The sequence below is a fragment of the Chaetodon trifascialis genome, chromosome 13 (genome assembly GCF_039877785.1).
Source record: "Chaetodon trifascialis isolate fChaTrf1 chromosome 13, fChaTrf1.hap1, whole genome shotgun sequence".
NCBI classification, from domain to species: Eukaryota; Metazoa; Chordata; class Actinopteri; order Chaetodontiformes; family Chaetodontidae; genus Chaetodon; species Chaetodon trifascialis.
The window spans coordinates 10,875,987-10,902,954 of NC_092068.1; the positions used below are offsets into that span (position 1 = coordinate 10,875,987).

The 26,968-nt window shown below is 42.2% G+C and overlaps 1 protein-coding gene across 5 annotated transcripts in view; it reads left to right on the forward strand.

The window, feature by feature from the left end:
• macrod2 (mono-ADP ribosylhydrolase 2) overlaps positions 1–26,968 on the forward strand; it is a 402,757-nt gene that overhangs the window by 327,305 nt on the left and 48,484 nt on the right. The window lies entirely within an intron of this gene.

The window sequence follows — 26,968 nt, forward strand, 5'->3', positions numbered from 1 at the left end:
TTCTCTGTTAAGCCTTGCTGTCAAATACCTGCAGATTGAACTACAGAAATAGTGTGAATGCCTTATTAGTTTTCCCTGTCAGAGAATTACTTTCCTGGCACCAGTGTTAATGCATGCCATGTAGTCTAATACATTAGTGGCAGCCATTTGGCCCAAGGCAGTAGAATGGGGATTTTATGGCTTTTATGATCTGAGGATTTTATTATCTGGCCCACTCTGGATAATACGATGTGTGCTCTTTGATTCCCCTGACCTCAGGTTGGTGTCGTTAAATACTACTAGTTTCAGTATTTAAATAGATTTAAGATGATATGGATCCAATTTCTGAATTGACGCGAGTGAAAGTTATTTTTTAAATGTTTCACTTTTCGCACTTTATGTTATCTGCGGAGGGAAAGGCGGTTTTGATTAAGCGCTCGTGCTGTCAAAGATAAAGAAAAGTTTATCATGAGCAGCAAATGCTACAGTATTTCCAATGTTTATCTGAACGGTTTGATTGAGCTCTTGCCTTCAGAGAGAAATCCTCTCTGCGCGAAAGGGGATTAAGCCTATCATCTCTCTATCGTGCCCAAAGACCAAGGTGTTGCTTTACTCATGGTAATTTGCAGAATGATCACCTTGTTCTCTGATGTAAGGTGACTTTGAGCCTGAATTGAGTATTCTCGTAATGCTCTGTCCCTACTTAGAATGACAAGAATTAATAAAGGAATAAATAAAACTCTACTCACAGGACTGATAACATGCCTCCCTCAGATATAAGTAAGTAATTGAAAAGCTGTATGTGATAACAAGGCAGAGTACTAAGATGCAGCTTTGAATACGATCACTATGGCTGTTATTGAAGCCTTAAGAGCCAGCTAACAACACCCTAAAGACATCAGGTATGAATATTTTCTCCTTATTGAACACTGGTGCTTATTTGGGATGAAGTAAAACTGCTTTTTTGTGGTGATGCTTAGTTGTTAGGGACTGATATGTCTTGTATACATGCACGGAGCCCACCAATAAATACAGCCCACTTCATGCTAACACATGAACACTGAGATATGATGCCCTCTGAGTTCAGCTCACTCCGTTGGTGCAGATACTGTATTCCCACCTCCATGCTTACTGTGCTGGAGCAAGCTATCTTAATGACATGCTAATTGATTTAGTGTAGCACAGATAGCGGTTGGCTGGCACACCGAGATAAAGCAAGAGTGGGTCGAGCTATTGGTTCAGAAGAGGACAGGAGACTCATCAAACTCCAACTAGCTCATTCACTCTATTTGAACACAATTTTACACTGCAGTACGCCACGCTGAAGCATGGAGACCTTCACTGCGGAGGTGTCGCGTGTGTGTATGTGTGTTCAGACTGTTTAGTATATGCTCTTGTAAGTACGGTACATGACCCAGTAAGCTAATTTGAACACTGCCGCAAGTTCAGACAACACAACAACAAAAAACCCCCACTGCCGTGTTGTCATGAGAACGCTCATCAAAGCCATTAACTGCGTAGTCTATCTACAGCCTGCAGAAACACAGCGGATGAAAAACATTATGACCACTCCACTCTCCTCTCAATCACTTGTGGTGATATCAACCCATAAAGTCTGGGACCTGCAAATAACCTTGGTTAGCATCAGCAGTGTGATGAAGTGCTTACTGAAGGGTACAGCACAAGAAAAACCTTCACATTTCTTTGTGAGCTGAATATGTACAGTTATGTTTTATCACATCTGAAACCAGTATCGAGTCCAGTCATTTAAATCACACTCCTTTTTGAATAAATGTAAGTTTAGTTTTTCATCGTTTTAAGCAACAAAAGATGCAAATTATTAATGCCTCTGTCTTATGAATTATGCAGGTATTTACCTTACATTCACACAGTCGGCCACATGATAACCAAATCACGAGAAGTCCATTTAATGTACAGCTTAGAAAAATATGGTCAACAAGCTTGTTAATTAAAAAGTTTGCTGCAGCTTAACTTTTTACAGTCATCAGAGTCCCATGCTTTCTGGCTTCCCCGCCATTGTGTTGTTTTCCACAAACAAAAGCTCTCCCTGACACCTGCAGAATGAATGAGAGGTTGCATACGTTCCCAGCATTTTAAGTTCCAACAGTATTTTTATTTATTTATTTACTGAAAACTCATGGGAAGAAATATTTCAAAAATAAAGCTGAAGATTGGTTGCATCAACCATTTGGACGAAATACTGTATGGGGCAATGTACTGTAACGTAATGAAACAGCAGTACCTAAGCAGCAACAAATCCTCCACCTTCCTGTTCAGATATAGCTGCATGAGGCCACTGCTCGTGCCGTCGCAGCCTTCCACCATTCACAGGTGGTCATTATCAGCCACCCCATCAACAAACTTGCTTACAGTGTGAATATTGGGCTACAGTGTTTCTGTATGTGGAGCACATATGCAGGACTTCCCGACGCTACAGACGCTGAAGGGTTGAGGCTCAGTTCAGGGAGGAGGGGTGGAGACCACCGCAGTGATTACTTTAGCTGTTGCTGTGTGATTGCACGGTCTCTGGCATGTGATTAGGGGGAATGGGCCGTATCTCTCACCATCTCAAAGGGGGATCAAATCAGCCTCAAAGCCTGGCTTCAGGCGGTGGCGCATTTGAAAGTCAATGTTTTATTTCTAAGCATAAATTACTTGATCAGGGCTTTTTTTTTTTTTTGCCCAAGGTTGTATTCAGAAATAAGGGTTGCCACAGTTAAAAGAGTGAAAGAGGCTGTAGTGTTTTGCATGTCATGCCACACGTCCCGATCAAGTCACTTTTTTTTTTATTTCTCTGTGAATTTTAAGAATTGGACAGAATCACTGATACCAAAATTTTTCATGTGCTCTTAGTCACTCACCTGCCGTTCCCTATGAATTCCACTCATATATCTACATGAAACTATATGACATGCTAGCTTTGTACAAACCAGCCGTATACTGAAAGCTATTCAAGATGAGATGAAGATGCTCATATCTCCAGTGGTGCCCGATTGACTCGGTGAACCATGAAAGGGTATAAATGCTCTTCAAAGTTGTGTTAAAGGTTGAAGCTGTGGTTCAGTCCGAGTCATGCTGAGTTCTGAGGAGCTAATCCCCCATGCAGTTTGCCTTTTTCGAATTGAGCTGCAGGAAGAGAGATGTCTAAAGCCGTGGGCCAGTGTTCGTCATTACCAGGTGTGATTATGGCCAGATATATTGCTTTACCACCCCTATGCCTTCAAATGATGTCATTGTTTAACTCTTAACCTTTGCTGATAAATCATCCTCACAGTGCTGATTGACAAGCTCTCTGTGGGACACAGCCAGAAAGGCTAGTACAGTAGGAGTGGTACATGTTGTAACTTAACAGGGCTTCAGAGATAATGCTGGGCACTGAGGTCAGCTGCACGGTACGGGGCTGGAGGCCCTCGCTGTGTGAAGGCTATTGGGCTTGAATTTGGATGGTAGATGCTTTTGTGTATTACAGCTCTACTCACTCTTGTCTAGTCTCCCCTTGCGTTTGCTTAGTCAAAAAAAAGAAACTACATCCTTACTGGGCCGCTCATGCCCTGCTGTATGAAAAGTTTTTAAGACCCTTTTCATCTTTGTGAACTGTAATATTAACTGTATAGACGAGCTCAGGTTGCTGAAGCTGTAGGCTGGAGTGACATGGCCTAGAGACAACCAAGTGTGTTTACGTCGCATTTGCTATGCAAATGCAAAAATAATTAAGCAAAGCGGCTTACTTTTTCCGCTGTTTATAACGGCTGTGTGTGTTAACAGTGTGACCCCAGCTTGAACCTTCATCAGAGCTGTCTCCTCTTTGCCTTGCGCAACGCTCCCGGACTGGACACTATCTGCTGGCCTGCTGTATCCCCAGGCTGTCTGAAGTAATCAAAGGAGGGCAGCATTAATTGCTTGACCCTGGCAGGAAGCCAGGTGGTCTGGGATGGGTCATCACCTACCCGGGGAAAGGTCACCCCTCATCCTCTCATTGTCCATCCTCCCCACCTTTCTTTCCTTTCACCTCCTGCCACAACCAAGCACCAGGAAGTTATGGCCCACTCTCTCAAGGGGTGCTGCAAAGTCACCTCAGCCAAATGCCCGTCTTATTTTCCAAACAGCAATGCATCTAACCTCAAAGAGTAATAACATTCTATTTGAAATAATAGCTTGCATTGGAATTGGGCCTGCCCGCTTTCCATAAACCTATTTCAGACAATGGTCCCATTCCTATTACACAACGTCTGTCTCTATGCCCCGGTATAAACATCTTAGAGGGTGCTGTTCCAGGAAGGGCAGGGTTTGTCTGACTTATGGCTGATACATTCATCAAGCTCATGCCAAGCCAATATCACACTGTCAGAAGGGAGCATGTGGCATTCTATCACCATGAGAGGCTGTGACAGAACAAGTCCTTTTCCATTACAGTCTCTCAGGGCAATCTCTGATATTGCCTCTCTGCTCCTCCGTAATGCTGTTTATTTCAGTTGTTTGCACTGGTGGATTCCATATTGCAGGGTTTCCCTCTCTGGACCTTAATCAGTGTGAACCTAACCGAATTTGGGCATTACTATGTCAGTAATGTATTGAAGACTGTGGAACCACTCCGCTGGCTTTTTCTAAATAACTGTGAGCCCTACCTGTGCTATGTATTTATTGTAAGACTATATTTCAGTGTGAAATATTTCAATGGGGTAATAAACTGTATTTCAATTTTAAATCGATAAACAGGTCTACATAAATCCTGTGCTCACCTGCTTTCTCATTACAGGCACACTGCAGTGCAGGGCTCAAGGTTCTTCAGTCTGTAACTGCCCAAACTGCTGTTTCTCATTTAATAGGCTGACAAAGGTTTTTTCCTCCTTATCCCAGACATATTAAAGAGAGCATCTGATGCGCCGAGCCTCTTCCATCACTCTGTATTCTCTGTGTTTCCTATTTTTTATTCAGTGGAAGCCGTTAAGAACCTGTCGTCTTGTTGAGTGGTCCCCAGTACGCTCCCGTGTTCTCCTCGCCTGGAGCACTGAATTACTATTTATGTGCTGAACTTTGACAGTACACTAGAGTCTGTCCCTGCTCAACCAGCATAGCTAAAGCAGTGTTGCTATGAAGTTGTATTTGTCTTCTTTTTTTTTAACTGCAGAAGATGGAGCGGAGTGGAATGAGGTAAAGTGTATGAAGGCTATGCTTATCAGAGGCGGCTGGCTGCAGAAACTCCACAATGAACACCAAAAAATAGCTATTTTTGACACACCCTCAACTTTCTCCCAATTCTTTTTCTAAGCTCAGAAAATATTTAAATCTGATATCCGGTGCCAGATTGTTTCCTCAACTGAAACAAATCAATGGGATTTGTGCCTCTTTTTTAATCACTGTTAACAGTCTCTCCTGAGTGCTGAAATGAAAATGTACGCCATCATGAAGTCATTGGATTAGATTTGTTCACAGCTATGGGATAAAAAGCACTCTGCCTCTGTAATGTGAACACTGCATATAGAGTTTTTCATAAAAGCTTTGATGGACATCAAATCTAATCTGAAGGATACAGAGCCAAAGTATTCTGGCAAATCTGGTATGATTTTCTGCCTTTGATGCACAGTAATTCTGCCTTCTCATCTGGAGAGGGCAAACCTCAAACTGAGCAGACAGGATTTTCTCAAAGAATGAGGTTATACTGCAGACATTCATTCTCCAATGGGAACTATTGATTATCTCGCATGTCTGTCTAGCTGTGGGAGTTTTTAGCACTTTCATGCCAGAGTTTACGGAGTTTGTCCTTACTTGTAAAACCCACAAAATTCATGTTGAAAGTTGAATGTCGAATGCCTTTCCCTTATTGCCGGAGGCCATTAATGCAGGATGGCACATAGCCATATTTTTTATCCAACTGTCTAATACATTTTTGAAATGTCACAAAAAATAAAATGCTAATGAGATTAATTCCCCTCAGCTGCGTTAAAGAGAATAAAAAAAGGCCTTTTAAATATGAGAAATCACAAGCTTTGTGAAAATGGCAGTCTTTGAAGAAAATATATTCTATTAATTGCATCAGGGAAGCTTTTAATGAGGTTTGAATGTGTATTCACTTACATACGTCCCATCAGAATTAATGAAGACACTTAGCATGTATTGTGCATTGTGAATTTATTTTTAATTATGATCCTAACTATATTTCTTTCTTTTTTTCATCACTTTTTTAAGAGTAGTCAAAGAAGTTAGGTAGAAAGTTACATATTCTGTCATGATTGTTTTAGTATAAATTGTAGGACTGTGAGGATTGTGCTGCAGTGCGGGAGCAGAAAATAAAGCAGGTTGATCATGACGAACTAAGAAAAAAAATGGACTCCTCTGAGCCAAATGGGATAATGAGTTATCTACACTGGTAATCATACTGATTCTGAAGATTGAAATTATTATTTCATTAGTCAGCAGGTAAAAAACTATTCAAGATGGTATGTTGATACAATAATACCAGCAGTTATCGGTGCTGCATTATAATGTGACTGATATCGGAGGAGAGAGGTGTAATCAGCCATATGCCCTGTATAGTGAAGATCTATGTCAACACCTGTGCTGTTGTTTGTGAGCATCCCAGTCTAATGGCTTCTTAGTGCAAACTTATGAAATACTGCAAGAGGTTTAGCTTTGTCTGGCTTCTGGCAGGGAGGCTGCTGCAGCCTGTGCTGTGGTTCAAAGCGCAACAGTCATTAAATATGCTGTCAGCTCGGCTCTCACACTCGCAGCCAAGCTCTTGGTCTGAAATGTTGTCCTGTATATCATAAAGCAAGGCGGGATGTAATGAAGATAGACAGACTGTCTGAGCCATGACCTTCACAACACACAGAGAACACTTGAGCTGGCTTCACTCTCCAAACACTGTGTTTAGAAGAGTTCTTCTCTCCGTCTCTGACACATCCTCTTTGCGTCTGGTGTGCTCAGATGTTTTCATAGCACGTTGTTTATGTAACGCCGGCTCCAGACTGCAGAGGAACAATTTACACAAGCCTTGTTTAAAAAAAACTACAATGCTAAATAATTACCCACTTTTTGTCTGCCGCTGTCAATGCAAACTGAATGGCATTAAAGCATGAGCAGTGGGTAGCTTCAGCAGGCACTTTTCATCCTCTTCTGACAGACAGATTGAGAGAGGATCTCTGGAAGGCTTTGAGCTTTTTTTGCCATTTGAGTTCTCTCAGCACGACATGATAAGACCCCATTCATCCCCTCTCCCTTCATCAGCCAGCCAGGGGTTGGACCGTAACCAAGCTCAGCCTGTCACATCATCACTGAGTCTTCAGACGTGCTATTGTCTAAACATGCCGCTGACAGAGTGCTCAGTGGCAGCTCGTGGTCTGGCTTTAGCAAGGGAGATGATTTCTTAATGGAGCTAACAAAGACATCTTTCAAGGTTAGGTCTAACTATGGCCTGTGCCTGCATGTGCAGTGTGTGTGTGTGTGTGTGTGTGTGTGTGTGTGTGTGTGTGTGTGTGTGTGTGTGTGTGTGTGTGTGTGTGCATGTGTGCACGCCTATCGTTGTCTATGTACAGCGCAGCCTGATACTGCTGTATTCCATTACATGGCATTTATTAATCTCCATTTGCAATCGGAGTTGATTCTAAATTGGCTCAAGATAGCGTAGCGTCAACTTGAGTCATACAAATAGTCTGGTTTTTTTTTGGGGGGGGGGGGGGGGGGGGGTGTTGTTGCTGCATGCTGGATGTTGTGTTGTAGGCCTGAGAGGGCTCCGTCATCTGACAGCTTTGCGGTTGCTTCTGACAGAGTAGACTTATTTATGTCTCTCATCCTCTGCGCAGCTTCTCTGAAGGCCCATGCTACAAACCACAGAGACTCCACAGCTCTTGACGGGGTATCACACTACAAAGCCCTCACACTCAATTTCTGACTGGCAGGAGCCAACCTCCGATTTCCGTGTTCCTGCCACCATAGAATCTGGCTCTTAGCAGGTTCTTGACATGTTTGATGTTGAGACTTTATGGTTTATTATGAGTCTGCAACTAGTGGGGACTAATGTTACTGTCTATGCCCTGTGAATTTAGTCATGGTTCTATGCAGGGGATGCTTCTCTCTAATTTGATTTAATTTTAGTTGTCTTCTAATGTTTTCCTGTAGCCTTAACATTGCAATCTTGTTGCGTCAGAGTATTTCACGATCACGAGGTGTGATTCTATTTTTGTAGATGCAGTAAATATTGCCTGATATGGGTATCAAACACTAATATTTCAGACAAAACCCTAGAATTGCTAAAACTGCTGCACAGTCTACTACTAATCGTGTCACAAAATGGCTCTAAGATGACATGCTGAATTTGTCTGACAGTCATACCTCAGTCTGCCATTCATCTTGGGGTTGCAATTCCAGGAGGGGTCTGAGGAGAAAATTAAAAAGAAAATTAAAAGAATTTCAATTAAGTGATTTGCTGAATTGGAGGGAAAATGGCAGTGATGTGGAAAAGGCTTTTAATCTTGGTGAGCCACCTCTTGTTCCATTAAGCTCATATCCCCTGCTTATCTCACTAATCATTCCTCCCAATGCCAGCAGTCTTGGCGATTTTTAATGAACCCATTATGTCGTGATTCAGTCCACCAGGACTGGCAGGCGCACCATACACTCATGAAGTGGGCTGGAAACAATCAAAGTACAATCAGGCCTTCATGATCATGCCACAGCCCAGTTAGAGACGGAGAAAAATTGCTTACAAAATGCCCAATGTGGCTTTTGGGGAGGTCAAAAAGCCTGCAGCGAGGACAGAAAAATAAATGCTGTACTAAGAAACTATTGAGTCTCTGTGCCTGTGAGAGGAGGCACGGCCTCAGAGTCGTCTACATCAAGCTGTTTGCATCATTACAATGTTGCACTGGAAGATTGTCAGTGCTAAAGAGGCACTGGTGCATCATCTGCATGAGCGAAGAAACTCCAGTTAAATGTAGTCTTCAGTGGAACACCACCACTAACTGCATAACAATAGTTTAGTGTGCCATATAGATACGAGCAGAACAGAGGTAGATGAAAGAGCCGATGGGTAAGAAATTTGTGTATGCGGTTACATAAGTGCTGAAATTCAGGGATATGTTTCGTGATGACATCAAATACTCCATCCTCTGTCTGTTCACTGTACCAGTCATTTTCTGCATCCCCACCTCTGTGCATGGTCTGCCCTCATGTTCTGATCTGGAGCGCTGTGCTGCTGTGTGGGCCAGCACACTTCAGCCTCACCGCCTGCAGTAACAAGCTAAATACATTCTTTGTTTTATTCATGCAGCTCGTGTCTCCGCAGACAGCCTGTGTCTGAATTTTCTTTGTTGCATGTTGAGGTTTGGATGTGCATTCAACATGTTTGATTCCCGCCTCTGATTTCAATAGATAAGTATGGCAAACTTCAAAAGGCTTTAGATGATGCACGCAGTCTTGCCAGCACAAGCTAGGACACACAGCGGCTGCTTTTTGGTTTTAGGGCTCAATAATTAAGGAGCTGTTTTATGAAAATAAAGGCTGTGTTTTATTCAGGTCACACAGGAAAAGATAAAGCAGTCTGTGTGATGACTCAAAGCAAATATTCTCACCTCATGAACATTCTGCAGCTATTTTAATAACTGAGTGTGTGTGTGCATGCATGCACACTATGTAACCCTTATAACATATTCATATATTGCAGCTCTTCTGCTGAGGGCGGCTTTAATTGTGTGTGTGAGTCCAAAAGGAAGCCGTCTGACCCTTGTTTCATTTTGTTTTAAATCATGAGATAATAAATAGTGCATCACAGAAAATGTTAATTAAGACATTCTGGTCAAGGCTGTCGGAAGAATTTAATTTCACTGGCACGTCAACTGTGTTGAAGTCTCTAAAGTGCAACACTTAGTAGTGATGGTTAAATATGTTCTGTGGACCCACACTTAACCTCTTTCGCTGTTTCACTGTAATGAGGGTTTTCATATTAATTCAGTGAGCGGAAACAAAATAATCAAGTACTGTTCTGCAACTAACTTCATAGAAATAAATCGTTTGTCTTTGTCCGCTTTCAGATACAGATTTTCATTTCCACTGCAAGCCAGCATGTAGAAAACATACCTTTTGAGAGGCTGTGGAACCTAAGAAATGTGCTCATACATCAACATTATTAAAATATCAACAGAGGTTCTTAATATTACCAGCTGTATTTTCACTATTGTTGTTATAATATTCTAATTTTGCTTTCAAACAGCTGACTTTTAACTGTAAACTTTTTGATGCGCTCACACTGTGGTTGTTCTGAGCACCACAAATATTTGCTTTGCATTTGATACTGAGCAAAGGAGCCGGCATAGAACTTGAGATTTCTTTGCTAAATGGAAAAACTAGGGCAGCAGTAATTTTGAGGAGCTGATGGAAAATATCCACACGACGTAAGTGAGAAATGACTGGACTTTGAGTAACCTAGATTTTATCCTCTCAGTTTTGAAGTGTACTCATAATTACTGTTCCACTTGAACACCTCCTTTCCTCTTGAGTGAAATGACTCGAGTCCACATCGCAATGGAGATTATTTGTATGTTCAAAAACGATCTCTGATCATGTGCGTTCGACAAGGCTGTTAAACTGCAGCAAATGTTAAAAAATTATGTCTGGTACAGTGTTCCAGCATGAGGGGCAATGGAGTGGTTATCTGCTGTGTCATATATTGAGATGGTTTTCAAGCTGTGATAAGACGTGAAGCTGTGCCTTTTGTCATTATTCACGCTTCCCAATCGATTCTCCACTATCCCATCCAATTGGGCAACTTGACTTTTAGTCATAATTAAAGCTATCTAGATGCAAATCAGGGAAAGTCAGAGGGTATATTGTGCTATATGCATATTTTACCAGCCAGGGATGCATCTTTTTTATTTTTTTAGTTTGTTGCAGACACAATGTAATAAAACATACACATGCTCACATACACACTCATATGTCAAGAGATCAGACAATCATAGTGCTGATTAAGACTTAATGTAAATTGCAAATGTTAATGATCACTTTTTTATGCTAATGTTCTATTTTTCTTTCCCATTTCCATGTTAAGTAGTGTTCATTTAAACACTCTGCTAGTAATTTTCCAGGGGTTTACCTGTTTCTCAACGCACAGCTCCATAATTGCAAATATTATCAGTGTTAAGTATGTTATTGTCTCACTCTGGCTTCTGGTAATCGCAGTGATTTTACCTCCTCAGCTGAAATTCAACTATACACACACACACACACACACACACACACACACACACACACACACACACACACAGCGAACTAACAATACTTAAATGCCGTTTCTTTAAAAAAAAAAGGCAATCTTGATACAACATTCAATAACTAGTGGCTTCAAAGTTCAGTTTTTGCTTGCATATGTTGTGTATGCTCATAAATGTAGGACTTAGACTGTCACTGGATAACTTTCAAAAGGAAATATCAGCTTCAGCCAACTTTTAAAAAGCTATGCACTGGCTCCAGTACAGCAGGCATATGTATGAACAGACAAGAAGATGATTTTGATTTCTTTAAAGACACAAAATGTGTTCTCGCTGGCAGCAGAGCTCACATCATTGTTTTAGACAGTCAAGATGGTTCAGCGCACTAAAGAATGAACAAAACCCACCGAGCAGCCAAGTGTGATTGGCAAGTAATAACCCCCCGTGCTAAAGCATGCAGTTGTGTCAATCCAAAATGTGAATGATTATTTTGACAAGTGCATCTTTTCTCACTGTTTCACACTGAGAGTTTTCTGCCTGCCTAATGGATCATAAGGCACTTGCGCCACGGTGTGTGTTCCTTAAGAACATGTGTCTTTTCAGTTACCTGACGCCTTGTGAAGTGGAAGACCACTGACAGCAATACTGAGCAACACAAACCTGCAGCATTCACATCAGAGAAAAGTTAGGAGTCCACTTCAGATATTTTAAAACTTTAATTTGATACTTTCATATTTTTATGTGAAAGCTAATCTTGTAATGAAGAGAAAAATAATTGATTTTCTTGCCCGTGGTCTAATAATGCAGTCAGGGGAACACAAAGCTGGACCCTTTGAGACCTCTCCAGTGTTCACAGTCAAATACAGTCTCTATGTTACCTGAATAAGAGAGTTTATTGTGTGATCCGTATCTTCCCGGGTGTGTGTGTGGGTGTGGGTGTGGGTATGCGTCTTTTCTGTATTTATTTGCGTGTCTGCCTTATCAGGTGTTTACTGTCTGCTTTCTCCATATTAATTTTTGGTAGATGTTTTTGAAGCTCATTTGAGATGGAGTGTGCGGCAGGAGAGACGGCTCTGACTGCACAGAACACACATCATTAGAAGCATCCAAACAGCTAACATGGGCACAGAAAAGACATTCAGGGTGAGACATGAAGGCATTAATGAGTCATTTTCTTGCCATTATGGTACTCTGATCATGGTGTTGGTTGGAAATGTGTCCACTCTCGGAGCCCCTGCTTTTATCTGTGAGAGCGGTGTCAGTTACTATATTTTCCAATGTTGTCTTTGAGATGCGAGCGGGGCTGGATTACAGTGGCCAACCAGGGCACTCTCTCCTCCCTGCCAGCGCCTGCAGCCCCTTTCACTTTTGCTTGGCTTCTGTTACATTTTTACTTTCTTTACTACAGTTGTACAATAAATAACTTTTTTCGTCAGCATTTGCCTTTCTGTTTCCCAATTTTGTCATGGCCCACAGGCCGGGTTATGACACATGTGCATGCACTCATCCACAGTTGACAGGCTTACAAGAAAATATGCTCCAGCAGGCAGCAAATACAGCACTCTTCATTTCTTCATTTTAAAGAAACACCATGTGCTTGTTACAGGTTGATTTCTGTCCGCACCACATCGCCACCCTTCAAAAGTAGTGTAAAGAAATGTTCTCAGAGGTCTGAGACCTGAGATGAATTGCTATGAGGGCCTAAATTAACAAGGCAAAGGTTAATGTTATTGTAATTATCAGTGTGGAGTCTTATGGGAGATGATTTCCTCATCACTGAAGAGCATGTGTGATCACATCTAATGCATTAGACTAATAATTAGATTCAAACGCTGCCTTTTCATACTTTATTACTAGCACTGCCACCCAGTTTGTCATTGCTATGCTTATTTCAGGGGTCAAATACGTCAATGGGCAGCTAAATGGGAATTGAGTAATGACAGACACATCAACATAGATGCTCCAGCATGCACGCAGAAGCGCCGTTCTTACTTAACATTGCCCCTGTAGCTTGTTGAGTCACACATAATTATCATGCATGGTTTGTCTCATCAGGCCAAGGTGTCGGGTGAGTCACAGCAGTGAGGCTGAGACTTCCCATTTGCCCCAGGGGAGATGGAGAGGAACTAGAATTACTGTCCAACACAATACATCATCTTGTTATGTTTACCTATCAGCCACAACCATTGCGCACGGTTTAGGGACAAGCCAGCCTCACATTCAGGAGTATAATGGGATTTTCTTGGACATATCTGTCACTGCAAAGAATTTATGGCAAGGAGTTCTTTTAAAGGTAGCTGTACGAGATGAAATTACACCTCGATATTTATTTGACAGTCTTCGGCCAAGCCAATCTTTTCTCTAGCAAGAACAATACCAGTGGTACACATACATCAGTCTCAGGACAAGAGCGTGGCTGGCCCCTCTGGCGTTGCTCTCTGTGCCGCTGACTACGGCCAGATGGGCACTATGTGTTCGTCAGAGTTTCTGTGTCAGAGTGGTGCTGTCAGGGAGACTAACCCTGACTGGATTGCTTGCAGTGTGTTTGCCGCAGATGCCCTGACTGGTGCGTCCATCATCGCCTCTCCTCCCCACGGGCAACTTAAAATGCAGAGTCTGCAGAAAAGAAGGCCTGCAGTGATCCAGAGCTCCCGACAGAAGCAGCTGTGATGAATGAGGCCTGTGGGCCCCAGACCTCAGTAGTGACCGAGACCAGAGACTTTGCTCCGGACCTGCTGCTGGGATACTGGGACCGGCCTGAAAATGTATGAAATGCACATGTGCGAGTGTGCATCTGGAAATTCAAATCAGGATGTCACTTATGTGTGATGGAGTGCCAGACGATGTGTGGACCAACAATCTTATTAGCAGGCGTCTCACCGAGCATCTATAAGTACAGTAGCTCCGAGTCATTTCTGTTGAGCTAAATTTATTGGTCCATAATTCAGTCACTATAGTGAAAATAATCTCATACACTGTTTTAATTTGCATCATGCTGGGATTTGTCACTGTTACAGATGATGGTGTGTGAAACCACCAGAGTCTTGTTAGGTAGAGTTGTGTGAGGGCTGACATGATTTGCATTATTCAGAGCGTGCTGCATAAGTGTGTGTTAGCTCCTGTCACTCCGTGAGGGCCCAAGGTGCTCTCCCACAGTGCACAGGAGGCTCCCTGTGCAGAGCCTCCACCAAGGCCCTCTCTGCTGTGGTAGACAATTAGAGACGGGTACTCTTGCTCATGGAAGGAAAAGATCAATTCCCCCACTTCTTGCAGGTCCTTCACCACAGTGCTGAAAGGACAATACTCACAGGTGAATCCTCCCCTCAGGGCTGCTTTAATGTCTGTTTTCCCTCATCCTGGGAAGTGATTTCCACCTGCTTATTGAGGGTTTATTTAATATTGGAAGTGACGCTAACTGCTAAGGGTAGTCATTTTACAATTAAATCTTTCATCCAAAAGAGAAAAGTCATGGGAAAGGCACTGCGTTGGCATCAACCAGTCTGTCTTTTCCAGTTGAATCATTGCATTAGCATGACACTCACAGCCCTCAGTGCTCAGCTATTCTTCACGTCAAAGACAAAGCTTAGTTAGAAGAAAGAGTCGGTGGAGCTGCTGAAAGCTGCCAGGGGAAGCTTGCACTGTTAGCCAATCCCAGCTTCTCATCAATAAGGCCCAGAAGTCAGCGGTGGCCCTCAGGCTGCTTAGACCCCAGTTAGTCCCAAGATTGTGACAGAAGGTGCTTACTCTGCTTTGCTGCGCATCTAGTCATTCACACCACCCTCTGGTCCACCTGTTCACACGCCTGGCCATAACAGGAACATATGCCAAATCACATCCTTGCAAATTTGGTGAGAAACTGAACCACTTAGGAGGCGTGTGTGTGTGTCTGTGTGTATATATGTATGTGTGTGTACATGTGAGCGTCAGCTTGGATTTGTCCCTTTTCCACCATGATGCTTACCCACTTAGCGTGACTAAATTAAAACTGAAGCTGGGGCGCAGCGCCTTCCTTGATGTGACTCACAATTGATAGTCATAATTACAACAACTAGAAATCAATTAACGCAAATGAAAGTGATTTGTTGCTACCTTTGCCTCGCTAATTGCATTGTTAAAAGGCAAGGATCCAGTCAACATAGGCATTAACCCCTCTTTGAAGAAAATCCATGTAACTATCAGAGGAAATGGGTTAAGGCAAACGTGTTTTTCATCAATAGTGTGGCATCAGCTTTTTTTGTTCTCTGCGTTTTAGCAGAAGCATCTGTATATAGACTCTCCAAGGACTTAACAACAGCTGCTAATGACTCATTTACCAATTGTTTTGAACTAGTGTTTGGTGTGAAATATCCCATGATGGCTCTTGTTGTGTAGGTAGACAGAACATTAAGAGCTGACCAAGGTCAAACCCATGTGTGTCTCTGAGAGCACAGAGCATGTTTGTGTGCACGTCTACGCAGAATTAATTTACTTCCCAGTCTGGTATTGGCATCGTGGGTTGCTTGTTGCATTTTCACTAGCCTTGAACTTCCTCAGAGTACATCTTGGTCTCTCAGCCTGACACAAGGGGGGAAAAAGAGGCCTTGAAGCAATGCTATTTCTAATTGGGCCACTAATCGAATGTCACTCTGGAAAGCCACAAGGAGCTGGATGGATTAAATTGTCCAGGACACAGGTGAGACTGAGATAAAGAGAGGATAGCTGCCATGACAGCAGGACCTGCAGGCCTGCTCCTGTCCTGTCCTTTACTGTTACTCATACTGTCTCCAGTCCAGAGTACAGAATGATTATGCCTGAATGCTGGTAGTTTACACAGTACATAGAACACACCTGGAACAACAAGCTGAAACTATGCAGAATACAAATCTTTCACCTTTTTTTTGCATCAATTCACAGTGCATCCTCCTCATCTCAGCCTTGGTGCTTCATCTAAAACAGCCTCACAACTGTAGTGTTATTGGCTGTAGAGATTAAGAACTAGTACTCTATATTCAAGGATAATGAATGATTTGAAAATAATAGACCTGGTATCCAAGAAGAAAAAAAAAAAGATTTGTCTTTGATTGTTATGAATCTTTTGTCTACATCTAAAGTTACAGAATAAGCCTTAATGAGGTATAGAACAAAATCAATTAGATTCAGTGCTTGAAATACAAGGTCAGAGAGTATAATGAGTCTACAACACAGATAAAAGCAGAAGCTGACAAATGCTGGCAGTATTTTATTTTTTTTTTAAATAAGTTTCCATAGAACAAAACAATTTGATACATATTCAACAAAGTTTTTAAATGTGCGACGGCGCTTATTTTTGTGGTGCATATTGTTTTTGTGAGCCCATAATGGAAGCTGCAAATGCAGTATTTTCAGCACTTCTCTTTGAATAAGAACAGAACATACCTGTAGACATGTGTCTACAGTTATGTCATTTTACACTGCTGCTTTGATAAAAAGCCAGTCTGATGTTCATCCCACCTTTGCTTCATTTAACAGGCAAAATGGGCAAAATGGAAAACATATAAAAGGCAGTCATTGAGTTAAATGTCAAGAGTGACAAATGTGATTTAAAATATCATCTCCCGCTTTCATCGCCGTAAACGCTTTTTCCCGTGAATGTCATTTTATTTCCTAAGTTTGCCTTTTGCCTAGTGTGACTTGACCAAAGCGATACATTTTGCGGTGTTTCCTCTCTGCCACTCTCTGTGGCACAGACAGTTAATGTAATGTCAGTTCAACTGCCTTGGGAGCTGAGCCACTCCATCAGCCAGTGCAGTCCTCCCTGAGCTGGAGAGTCTGTTCAGTCAGCTTCCAGCATTACTGCTGATAACTGTATCACAGCCACAAGAACTGCTTAATCACGGCAATATCAGAGATAGAGTGCCAGACGACATCTTTCACTGCCCCCCTTTACAGCTACAAAAAGCATGATATAGACGAGTCTCATCTGCTGTGGCTGAGAGGATACAGTTGTTTTTCCTTTTTCCGTTGAGATACATGAAATCATAAGTGCCAAAAACATCCACTAAAATGCTGTGGGTCTTGATGACATTGTAGAAGAGCACTATTTTTTCTCTGAGTGCATCCTCTGCAAACCCAGTGCGTTAAGATGCTTCTTGTGGTTGAAATAGCCATTGTTAAATGTAGAGGCATGCCATGACCAGAAAATATCACTGGAGGAGGCATCTGAGAATTTTTTGTATATTTGTAAGTCTTTGAATTTGTTGTCTTTGTAAGCAAGGAGTGTTATGTGAGTTTTTCTTACAGAGAAAAAGGGGAAGAGATTTCTAGAGGCAAAAATCGCAAATTTCTTTACTTTTTAATTTTTCTTTGCAATCTATGTACAAACAGGGCATGAAACAGACCTGCTTTAACTGACTGTATGAAACATAATATATGAGCATTGTTAAGAGTTTGTTCTAGTTACATAAAGCACAGACATACAAGAAACACCGAAGGAGAGAATAAGCTTTTAACTGAGAGCTGTTACGTAACTCTTAACAGCATTTCAGCATCATTGCAGCTGACCCAGAGCAGTAATTCTCTAACCTCCTCAGCTACAAGACATTTACAAGCAAACAGTGTCTCCAGTTCAAACCTAATATTCTAGTGAGCGCTGTGTGCATGCTGTAAAGTGCTGTCGGTTAGTCGGAACGTTTATTTAGCTGTTCCAGTCCTAATGAAATACTCAACTCGGGAAGATTTTGGGGGTTTTGTTCATATAACCTTCAAATCTTCAAAACATTTTTGCTGCCTTAATGATCACAGCTTTATATACAACCAGATGCTGTAAGCTGACTGAATACACAAGCCATGCTGTAATCTACTGTTTAAAGTCGAGTGATACAGGAGCCGTACATGTTTAAATATTCTTTTTACTGACTAATGTCAGAGATACAACTCGTCTTCTCTGGCCTGCTTCCACGTTAGCGTTTAGGCATGAGTGGCCTCTTTGGCCCCAGCGCAGTTACAGATGAGTTGTTACCACAGTGATCAAGAGACCAGCAACTCGGTACTGCCGCCTTGCCCAGGGCGACGTGGCAGTGATGACTGCCCCTTCAGCAGCAGCAGCAGCCCAGCTGGGAACGCCGTCCCCTGGACTGCCCATACTAGTGGCTGGCACTGGCCTCACCCTCAGAAGGGAAGGAGAGAGAAAAAAGAGGCTCCTCAGGCAGGGTAAGCTCTGAGGAGCATGTGTTAGAAAGTGGGGCAGCGTGGTCACATCTGCAAGACTCACTCTGCCTGCTGATGTCTCATGTTTATCCTCTCCTGCAGTGCAGCTCCGTAACAATAACCAAATGAAGGAAATGGCAGGTATTCTGCAGAAAATTGTGAAGCTCAAGCTCTGTGAAACCACAATGCTCTCATCACCATGTCTCTGATGAGGAGGTGAGGGGGAAAAGGTAGGGATGATTCATCCCTGGTGTGCCGCGTTGTTGTCGTCCACTGGCGGGCAGTCCTATCAGGGGGTTGTAAATCTGTGACAGCAGGGAAGGTTATTTGTTTGGATTTTGTTCAGGCTAACCAGCCAGGCCTGTGGACTGTCCTTGGGTGCTGATGTGTTCCTGAATGGTGGACACTGTATTGACAAAGTGCTGTGGCCAGGGCAAAAAGGAGTAAATCAGGAGGTCACCCTGACTGTGAGAGGATACTAGACCACTGCCTGGTGAGGAGTAGGAACGCACTCCAAAGAGCCTTTTTGTGAGCATGTTCAATTCAGCCATAATTTTCTTGATATAGTCGGTTTATTTGTGGTAGCTGCTGTGCTTGGCCTCTTGCACAAAGCGGAGAAAAGATCACAGCCTGCAGACAAATAGAAAATCAACCAATCTCCAATAAAAGTGTGAAGTGTGCACACTCCGAAAAGTTTTGATCCTTTGTGTCTTTCACATACACACAAATATATGTACGCACAATCACACACACACCCCTATATATAAACAGTCATCCTGCAGAGAGGGAATTGCTCGCTGTCACAGTCACAGCCCCATGAAGGTCGGGGAAAATGGCACAGATGGCCTTTTGCTCTAAATCAGCAACTTTTCCAAAGTGTGGTCAAACGCTCACATATGGAGTTGATTCACACACTAACCCATTTCCACTTTGTTCCCCCAACATCATGTACAGCCAAGAGCATACATAGAGAGCCCCTGACACGACACACACACTCTCACAGACAGAAATACACCCTTTGGCTTTCTGAACCTCATCACGATTATGTAATCACAACCACAGACAGTCTTTATTGGAGAATTTAATTTCAAAGTAAGATGACTGAGATTTAAAAATTGCTGAGAGAAAATAATTGAAAATTAATGAATTATGCATTTCGACATCACAAGTCAGCTTTGCTTTTAGTTGAAAATTCATTTTTCAGGAATATGAGGAATAATTCATGTTTTAGCTGTTGTTGAATGAATCTGAACAAAATCCTTCATTTCATTCCAGCTACGGCCACACATAAATCTCCTAATGTTTTCTCCATTAAATTTTTATTTTGTAGTTTATGCATGTCAGCCAAATAAAGACATAATTGTAGGTTGTGCACTATATTGAAATCAGTAAGAATATTCAAACATCATGATTCAGATAAAAAAGATGAAGAAGATCAAGATTCAATGATTTCTTTGTTAGATTTTAAGATGCCCGCTGAAATCTGAGGGTGGCTTGAACAAGAACATGTGCTAAAAGGCTAATGGACAATGATTATGATTAGATAAGAGAAAATTCTAAATATATGTAATGTACTACTGTGGTACAGTGCTTATTTTTATTACAGGGAAAATGTAAAATGTAGATTTGCTGGCAAGTACATGTTAGCCTTTTATGAATTTACATGTTTTTGTGCTGCATATTGTGCTGACATGCCATACCCTTTTTCTTAGTTGGGTCAAATAATAGGGTCTTTTGTCTAATTCATTTCAACCTGTAGCTTTACCGCAGGATGTGGACACCGGTAGCGACAGATCATGTGTGAACCACAAAGAAACATACCACATGATCTTTCAAAACACACATGTGAATTTTGAGTCAAAAGGGTCTGTGTTGTCGTGCTGCGTGTCAAGCGTCGCCCATCTGGCATATAATTAGGGTTAAACAAAGCAAAAAATTGGGAGTGCTATTTTACCTGAGCCTGATTGTCACTCCATTAACAAAGTAATGTTGGTGTAAATAATCACGCTGTTTTGATTTAAGCATGCTGAGGTCCTGCGAGGCCTGCAGGTGAGGATGTGGTTGAGTGCCGGTGTCAGGGGAGGAAGTGTCGTGGCATCATGTTGGAGAAGTGAGGTGAAGAAATGGAGTGTGACTGGGCGGATATGACAGAAAGTCTAACTGTCACCTGGGCTCCCTGAGGCCCAGCTGCTCCACAGCCGGAGTTTAGAAGAGAAGAAACAGTCATTAACCCTGTCACATCGATTCAGCTCTGTTAGCTTGTTTCTTCTGACCCATGCTGTGGAATAAAGCCACTGACGTGCTGTAATGATATCCTTTTTGCTATTGTTGCAGTGCCTATACTCTCTTTTGCTCAGTGTGCTTGTTTATTGTGTCATCAAAAGCCCAATATTTGGTGTTTTGTTATTACTGTGACATATTTGATTTTCTCCTCCCTGCATGGCTGCTCAACTGCCTTTTGATTTTCTGACACCTGGGACTGTCAGGAAATACTGATAGAAACCAATGTTGTGTGATAATGAACGAATCTGCTGTCAGTCAGTGTTAGATCTTTCCACTATTGTCGCATTGTATGTCAGTCAGGATGTATGTCGACACACAAACACAAATTTGCTCTTCCCCCCTCTGACTCTGCCACTATTCTTACATTTTCAGGATGCTCTCGATTCTTCCTACCTCTCCGTCTCTGTCCGCATGCTGTTTGTTCATCAGACAAACCATCTGCTGAAGTTGTGTGTTTTTCTCTGCACGCCATCCCCTTGGCACGGTGCTTCACGTGGCGGTGCTCTACCAATTATCTGATGCGTGCGGGACGCCCAGCGTGAGCCTCTGCCCACTGCATAGGCAGGAAGTCTGTGTGTTCACACCAGGTAGCCTCTCAGCATGTCTCCAGATAATGGGGAGAGCGAGAGAGAGTCCTCTCTTCAGCACTCCTCATCATTCATTTGGCGAGCTGATTAGCTCCTCTCTGTGACCAGCAATAATCCACAGTCCTCTGTATTTCATGGCCCATTTCAGAATGAGTGCATCTTTATATGTTTGAGCCAATCTCCACTTGCAGCAGTGTTTGTACTGCGTAATAAGCGTTGTGTTTTTGTGCAGTGTACCATGTAAAACATTAAGGCTGGAGCTGTGAGCAGTTGTAATTACACTCATTCCTCGTTGTTTTATTGTGCAACATTTGGGTAGCTTCGGTAATATTCTATCAGAGGAAATGAGCCTGAATTTAATGAGAATAAAGTAGAAATTATCAAGAATCTATAAGTCAGGACGGGACCACTAAATGTTATTCAAATTATGATCTATAGTAAACGATAGCAGCTAAGTATAGAAAGGAATGGGTGGCTATGTAGCACACCCAGATCCCACAGACAAAAACAATTAATTTCCTCATGAAGAATTCATATGCAGCGTTTAGATCTGACTGTCTGACGGCAGTCACGTGGCACAGCAGACTTTCATTTCTTTGTGTTGGAAGATGAAAAGCATCTCCTCTTCATCATCTACTAGGATACTTTCTTATGCCCTCTGTGTATCAGTCACCTCCTTCCCCCCCAACCCAGTCCTTATCAATACTTCATCTAAATTGATTTAGATTTTTCTTTAAAGTCATGAGAGTGTGTTGTGTCAAGCTTGTCAAACTGCATGTCAGTAATACTTTTTGGATTGATCTTTTATTTAATAATAATTGGGAGAATTGAATGGGGAGATAAGGGCGGCTGTGTTTTTCTGAGGCTTTATCTGGCGTGCAGTGTGACCCCAGTCGGTGCACATGTGGTAAGAGTTAGAGGAGTGAACTCATGCAGCCTACTGAACGCTGACTGAAACACACAAGTGTTCCTGCAGGGGATGGGGGGATATTAGAAAAAGCCTGAAATTGAGAAATGTGATATGGGGAGCTCTGTGGAAGAAAAACAAAGTTATTTAAGCCGCAAGCCTTTCCTCTTATTAAAATAGTATCAAGCTTTTATTGAATTTAACGTGTTTATGGTAGGGGCAACATGAACGGCCTGCGTGAGTGTGGATGAAGGTGATAGTCATCTTTGTTCACATTTTCATGCAAAAGTGACTTACCTTGTGTGGGCGTGCATTTATGACTTTGACCTTGTATGAATGTGTGTAAGCATATGTTAGGGAAGTTAGCTTTGCCCCCTCACACAGAGGCCTTCTTCCAGTGCAGTGTTCCTGTTATTTGTTGGCATTTTTGAAGGTGTTATCAGCAAGCCCTTTCTTTGGCACTCCATTACATTCTCACTCTGTATCTAATAATCTTGTCATTTTCCACCACATTTCCTCTACTAAGCAGTCAATTAGTGATGCAATACTTATCCGCCTTCGAAATCCTCTGAAAATTGTGTTTAAAAAGGTTAATGTCATTTCAAAAGCATAAAGTGGATGGACTAGCCGGGATGTAAGTGTGTCTTCTTCATTAGGATTCATCTCTGCACCGACTATCCCAGACTGGAATCTGATGGAGAGCAGGCAGTGAAAGAGTCAAAAGTACTGTGAGCTAGATAGCATTTGCCCCATGCATAATTTATATTCATAGAAACAGTGATGTGGTCATTAAAAATATATGGATTTAAACTGTGGATTGTAAAAATGCATGTAGGAGTACTTCAGTTAACTTGTGCTCTGGCACCATCTCGTCATGTCGGGATGTTGTGTTGTTGCAGCAGGGCCCGAGTGACTGCATTATGTTCCTTGCAGTTTATTTGACACTTATCAACATCATGTCTGACAATAAAAGTCGAAATGTTATCAGGATATATAATTGAAAGGTTATGAGGTAACACACAAGAGAACCCATGTCTCATAGCTTATTTGGAAGTATCTATCAACTGTGTGATGTCCCTGCTATGGCTGCTACAGTTTACAGTAAAAGCTTTGGGTCCCTGTAGGCTCTGTGTCTGTATTTGTTATTTTTAAATTGGCACAGTTGCTTTAACCTGGAGAGACCTTCAGTTTCCATGAAGAAAGGCTTTTATTCTTTTCTATTGCAGCAGCCTTTTTTTGTACCCTACCGTCATTGTAAATGTTGGCAGATGAAGTGAAGGGTGTCAATCAGTGTTCAAGCAGTCTAGATTGTCAGATAGACCCGTCACACAGGATTAACTGCTACGTTCAGACACCAAACACAGGTTGTAATTATTCAAGTCATATGCAGTGACACTCTGCACCATTTCAGTCACTTCATTTTGTCAAAGAGCACTTGTGAGAGTTCATACAGAGAGCACTTATTTAAATGTTTTTCAGATGGCGTATGCACTTTTCAAGAGGTTAACTTTCAAACTGAGTTTAAAAAAACTGTAAGGCGAAGTTATTTTCATAGAAATCCATACTGTACCTCTCAGCACAGGACTCACGAGCAGAATGAATAAAACCACATGCGCTGCCAGCTGCACATATTTACATCAGGTTTCCCCACAATCCACTTCTAAGGACCGCGCTCGCGGCCATCTCTCAAGGAACTGGTTTGTGATTGGTGGCATACAGGAGGGATCTAAAGTACAACTAAAACATTTCAGTTACAGGCCGAGAACAGAGGCAGAGCCAGAATCTCCCCTTAATCTTTGGAGCCACTGGTTTATGTCTGAATGAGACTGGTCACAAAGCCCGGACCCAGGCTGATTCACTGCATCCAGCTCATGTTATCATCACCATTGATTCATCTCCAATCTGTGTCTTTGTACTCCTCCTGAAAGCGCATTGGCTTAAGGCTACAACCTATTATCCACTGCTAGCAAGAGAATAAATATTTTCATCCCCTGTATATCCAAACAGTGGAGATAAAGGCAGAACATTTGTGATAGGTTTATATAGCTTCAGACCAAACCTGATAATGAAACAAACTTGTATTTGGCCCGTTCTGAATGCATCTTGAACCTTTGACTCACGCTCTCCCTACCGCCCTCACTGGAGAATAGCGATAAGATGTCTCATTTCCTTTTACCTTTCAAAATTATTCATGGTTATGGAGGTGTTTTGTAGTTTTGTTTCCAGTGCATCCTCAATATGTCTGTGCTATAAGCTTTAGAGCTGCATGCTTTGATCGAAGAAATTAGCATTATGTGGTAAATACTTTATTTCTGCTACTATCTTTTGAATTGTAAACACATAGCTGCTGTTTACTTAATATACACAGAGCGTGGGATATTACAGAACCACTTAAGTCAATAAATCAAGTCATTACATCAGAAGTCTCAAGCACATGTGATTAGAGTGTCATGATTATCAATTAACCTAGTAACCTGGTTTGTAGGGTCAGGGGTAGAGACAGGGGCACGGGTGGTGCTGGAGGGATGAGTATCACACAGATGTTTCCCTGACTGGATAACAGGGATGAAGAGTTTTTGGTCTGAAAGACTGTCGTACTAATGAGTTCCCTGATGTACTTGAGTCCAAGCAGATGAAAGTGGTGACACCTCAGGTTGTCCTGCAGTGGCACACACCCAAATTCAGACTGGCAGAGTTTTTCACTTCTCTTCATGCTGAGGGATGTGCAGCTTATTAGTATTTTTTTCTCAGATTGTAGAGAAACATCAAAAAGTAGCCCCATTTTGATCTCATGCCTACTGCAGCGAGTCGTTGAAGCAGGCACATGGGAGTTGCTCTCTCCTCAACAGAGCAATAAAGACCTGTGCTCCATCCATGAGGCATTTAAACTGATATGAGGCAGATAGGAGCCCATCTCAGATAAATTAGTTACCAAATTAACTCATGTAGGGTTCACAGTGGATGTGTGATTGATGTGATCCCAGCTCTCACCTCTGACCCCTTAAGCCTGAGGCTGTTGTTGGGACTGGGGCTGTAGATAGGATGTCTACCTCTCATCAGCGGAGAGCCAATCAGAGGGAAAGAGCCGGCATCAGCCCTGAGCCAGGCTCACCTCGTGCTGAAACAGCATGATGGTGCTTTTATTAGCTTTTAACGGATTATAATTGTCTGCTAAGTACTCGTCTGTCCGTCACACAGATGGAAGTTGAACCTTAATCCTCATTCTGGAAGCTTTCCTGCAGTTTTAGGTGAAGAGGTTTTCATGCACGTTTTCTTGTCTTTTCATGAAACTTCCAAATCCTCTTTTCCCTCCCAAAGCCTCTGGGAGTCCAATAAATGTCTCCTGACACCTGGATAGCTGGGCATTTTTATAACGGGCCATAACCCGAGATGTTTTAATGACACTGTCCAAAGCACATCAGCCATCGACTTTGAAGATGTCTTACAGATGTGTGTTTTTTTCCTCTGGAATATTTTCAAGCAAATCCACTAAGCGCCAAGGCTGAACAACTCTGAAGTGTAAAACATGTGAGACGATTTATTATTCCTACAAAACACACACAGCCTCACATATGGGCTCGTAGCTTTGCGCCGATGGGACATCCACAGCTCTTTACTCTTAATCTGAGCCTCTCACATAAACCAGCTAATTAGAATTAGTTTGACTACACTTAAGCTCGTGAAAAGCATATCATGGACGTTTATCCAATGCCTAATTGACACCGTAAAAGGAATACATATTCATAAACACACACCACTGACTGCTCAACGCTGCCTCACACAGAATGTCAAATTTAATTGGGGCATGCAAAAAGATAGATGTGCCTGCTAATTTGAAATATAGTATATCCAAAGTAGCTTCATTCATTCATATTCATGCAGTTGCCTCAGATTACTAAACTGTGTCAATTATAGCATGCAAGTGAATTTCAATAAGTGAAAAAAAATGTAAATCTGTTTTATCATTCTAGGTATTTGGTCGTGATGCATTTTCATGTTAATGGCATGTTCAGTGTTCAGATTACACACACAGCCCCCCACAGTGCCTACTGTATATAACATGCTAGAGATTATTCATCCTTTTCCCACTGCTTTTACAAATACCACCTCACCCACTTCTCCCTCAGCTTTGTGTGCCTCATATGCGTTTTACTTCTTCAAAGTGAATATTCTAAGGACAGCAAGGATTTTTGGATCTCTGCTGAGCGGCACAGAGGAAGAAGTGAAACTTTGTGTTTGTAGTTTTAAAGATCAGCGAGAAGCTAAATTGCTTCCTGATGGTTACCCTCCTGCTCACGAAAGCTCAGTTTCATTTTCCAATAGACCGGTGCTGCAAAAGCAAGAGGACTTCAGCATGTCATATTGAATCTTAATTAGGAGAAACACAGAGGAAAACAAAGGGATGTTATCCACAAAACCCCATTAAAGCTTAATCATATGAAATAAGCAAGTGGCAGAAATGAAAGTGCTGTCAGACTCAGTGCCTTATCAGAGAAAGTGAAAGCAGGAGAGATATACCTCTCGGGTCTGCGTTCCCCCTGTGCTGCTGTGATCTTTTCTCAGCTGCTCGTTCAATATGCCTTGGTGATAAAAGAGTGACCCGCTCTCTTCCTGTGTGCGCAGCATGGGCTGCGACGGCAAAGCTGGCTGTTGACCCCGCCGACCTGCGGGCCCCGCAAAGCAGGAAGCGAAATGTCTATTGGCAATTCTCACATCCTGCCATCTGCCTCAATTTGTAAATGCACCTAACCCCACCCAACCATCTTACACCTCCATATCAACACTCCAACCCCTCCAACTCCCTGTCAGACAGGCAGCCGTCGGCC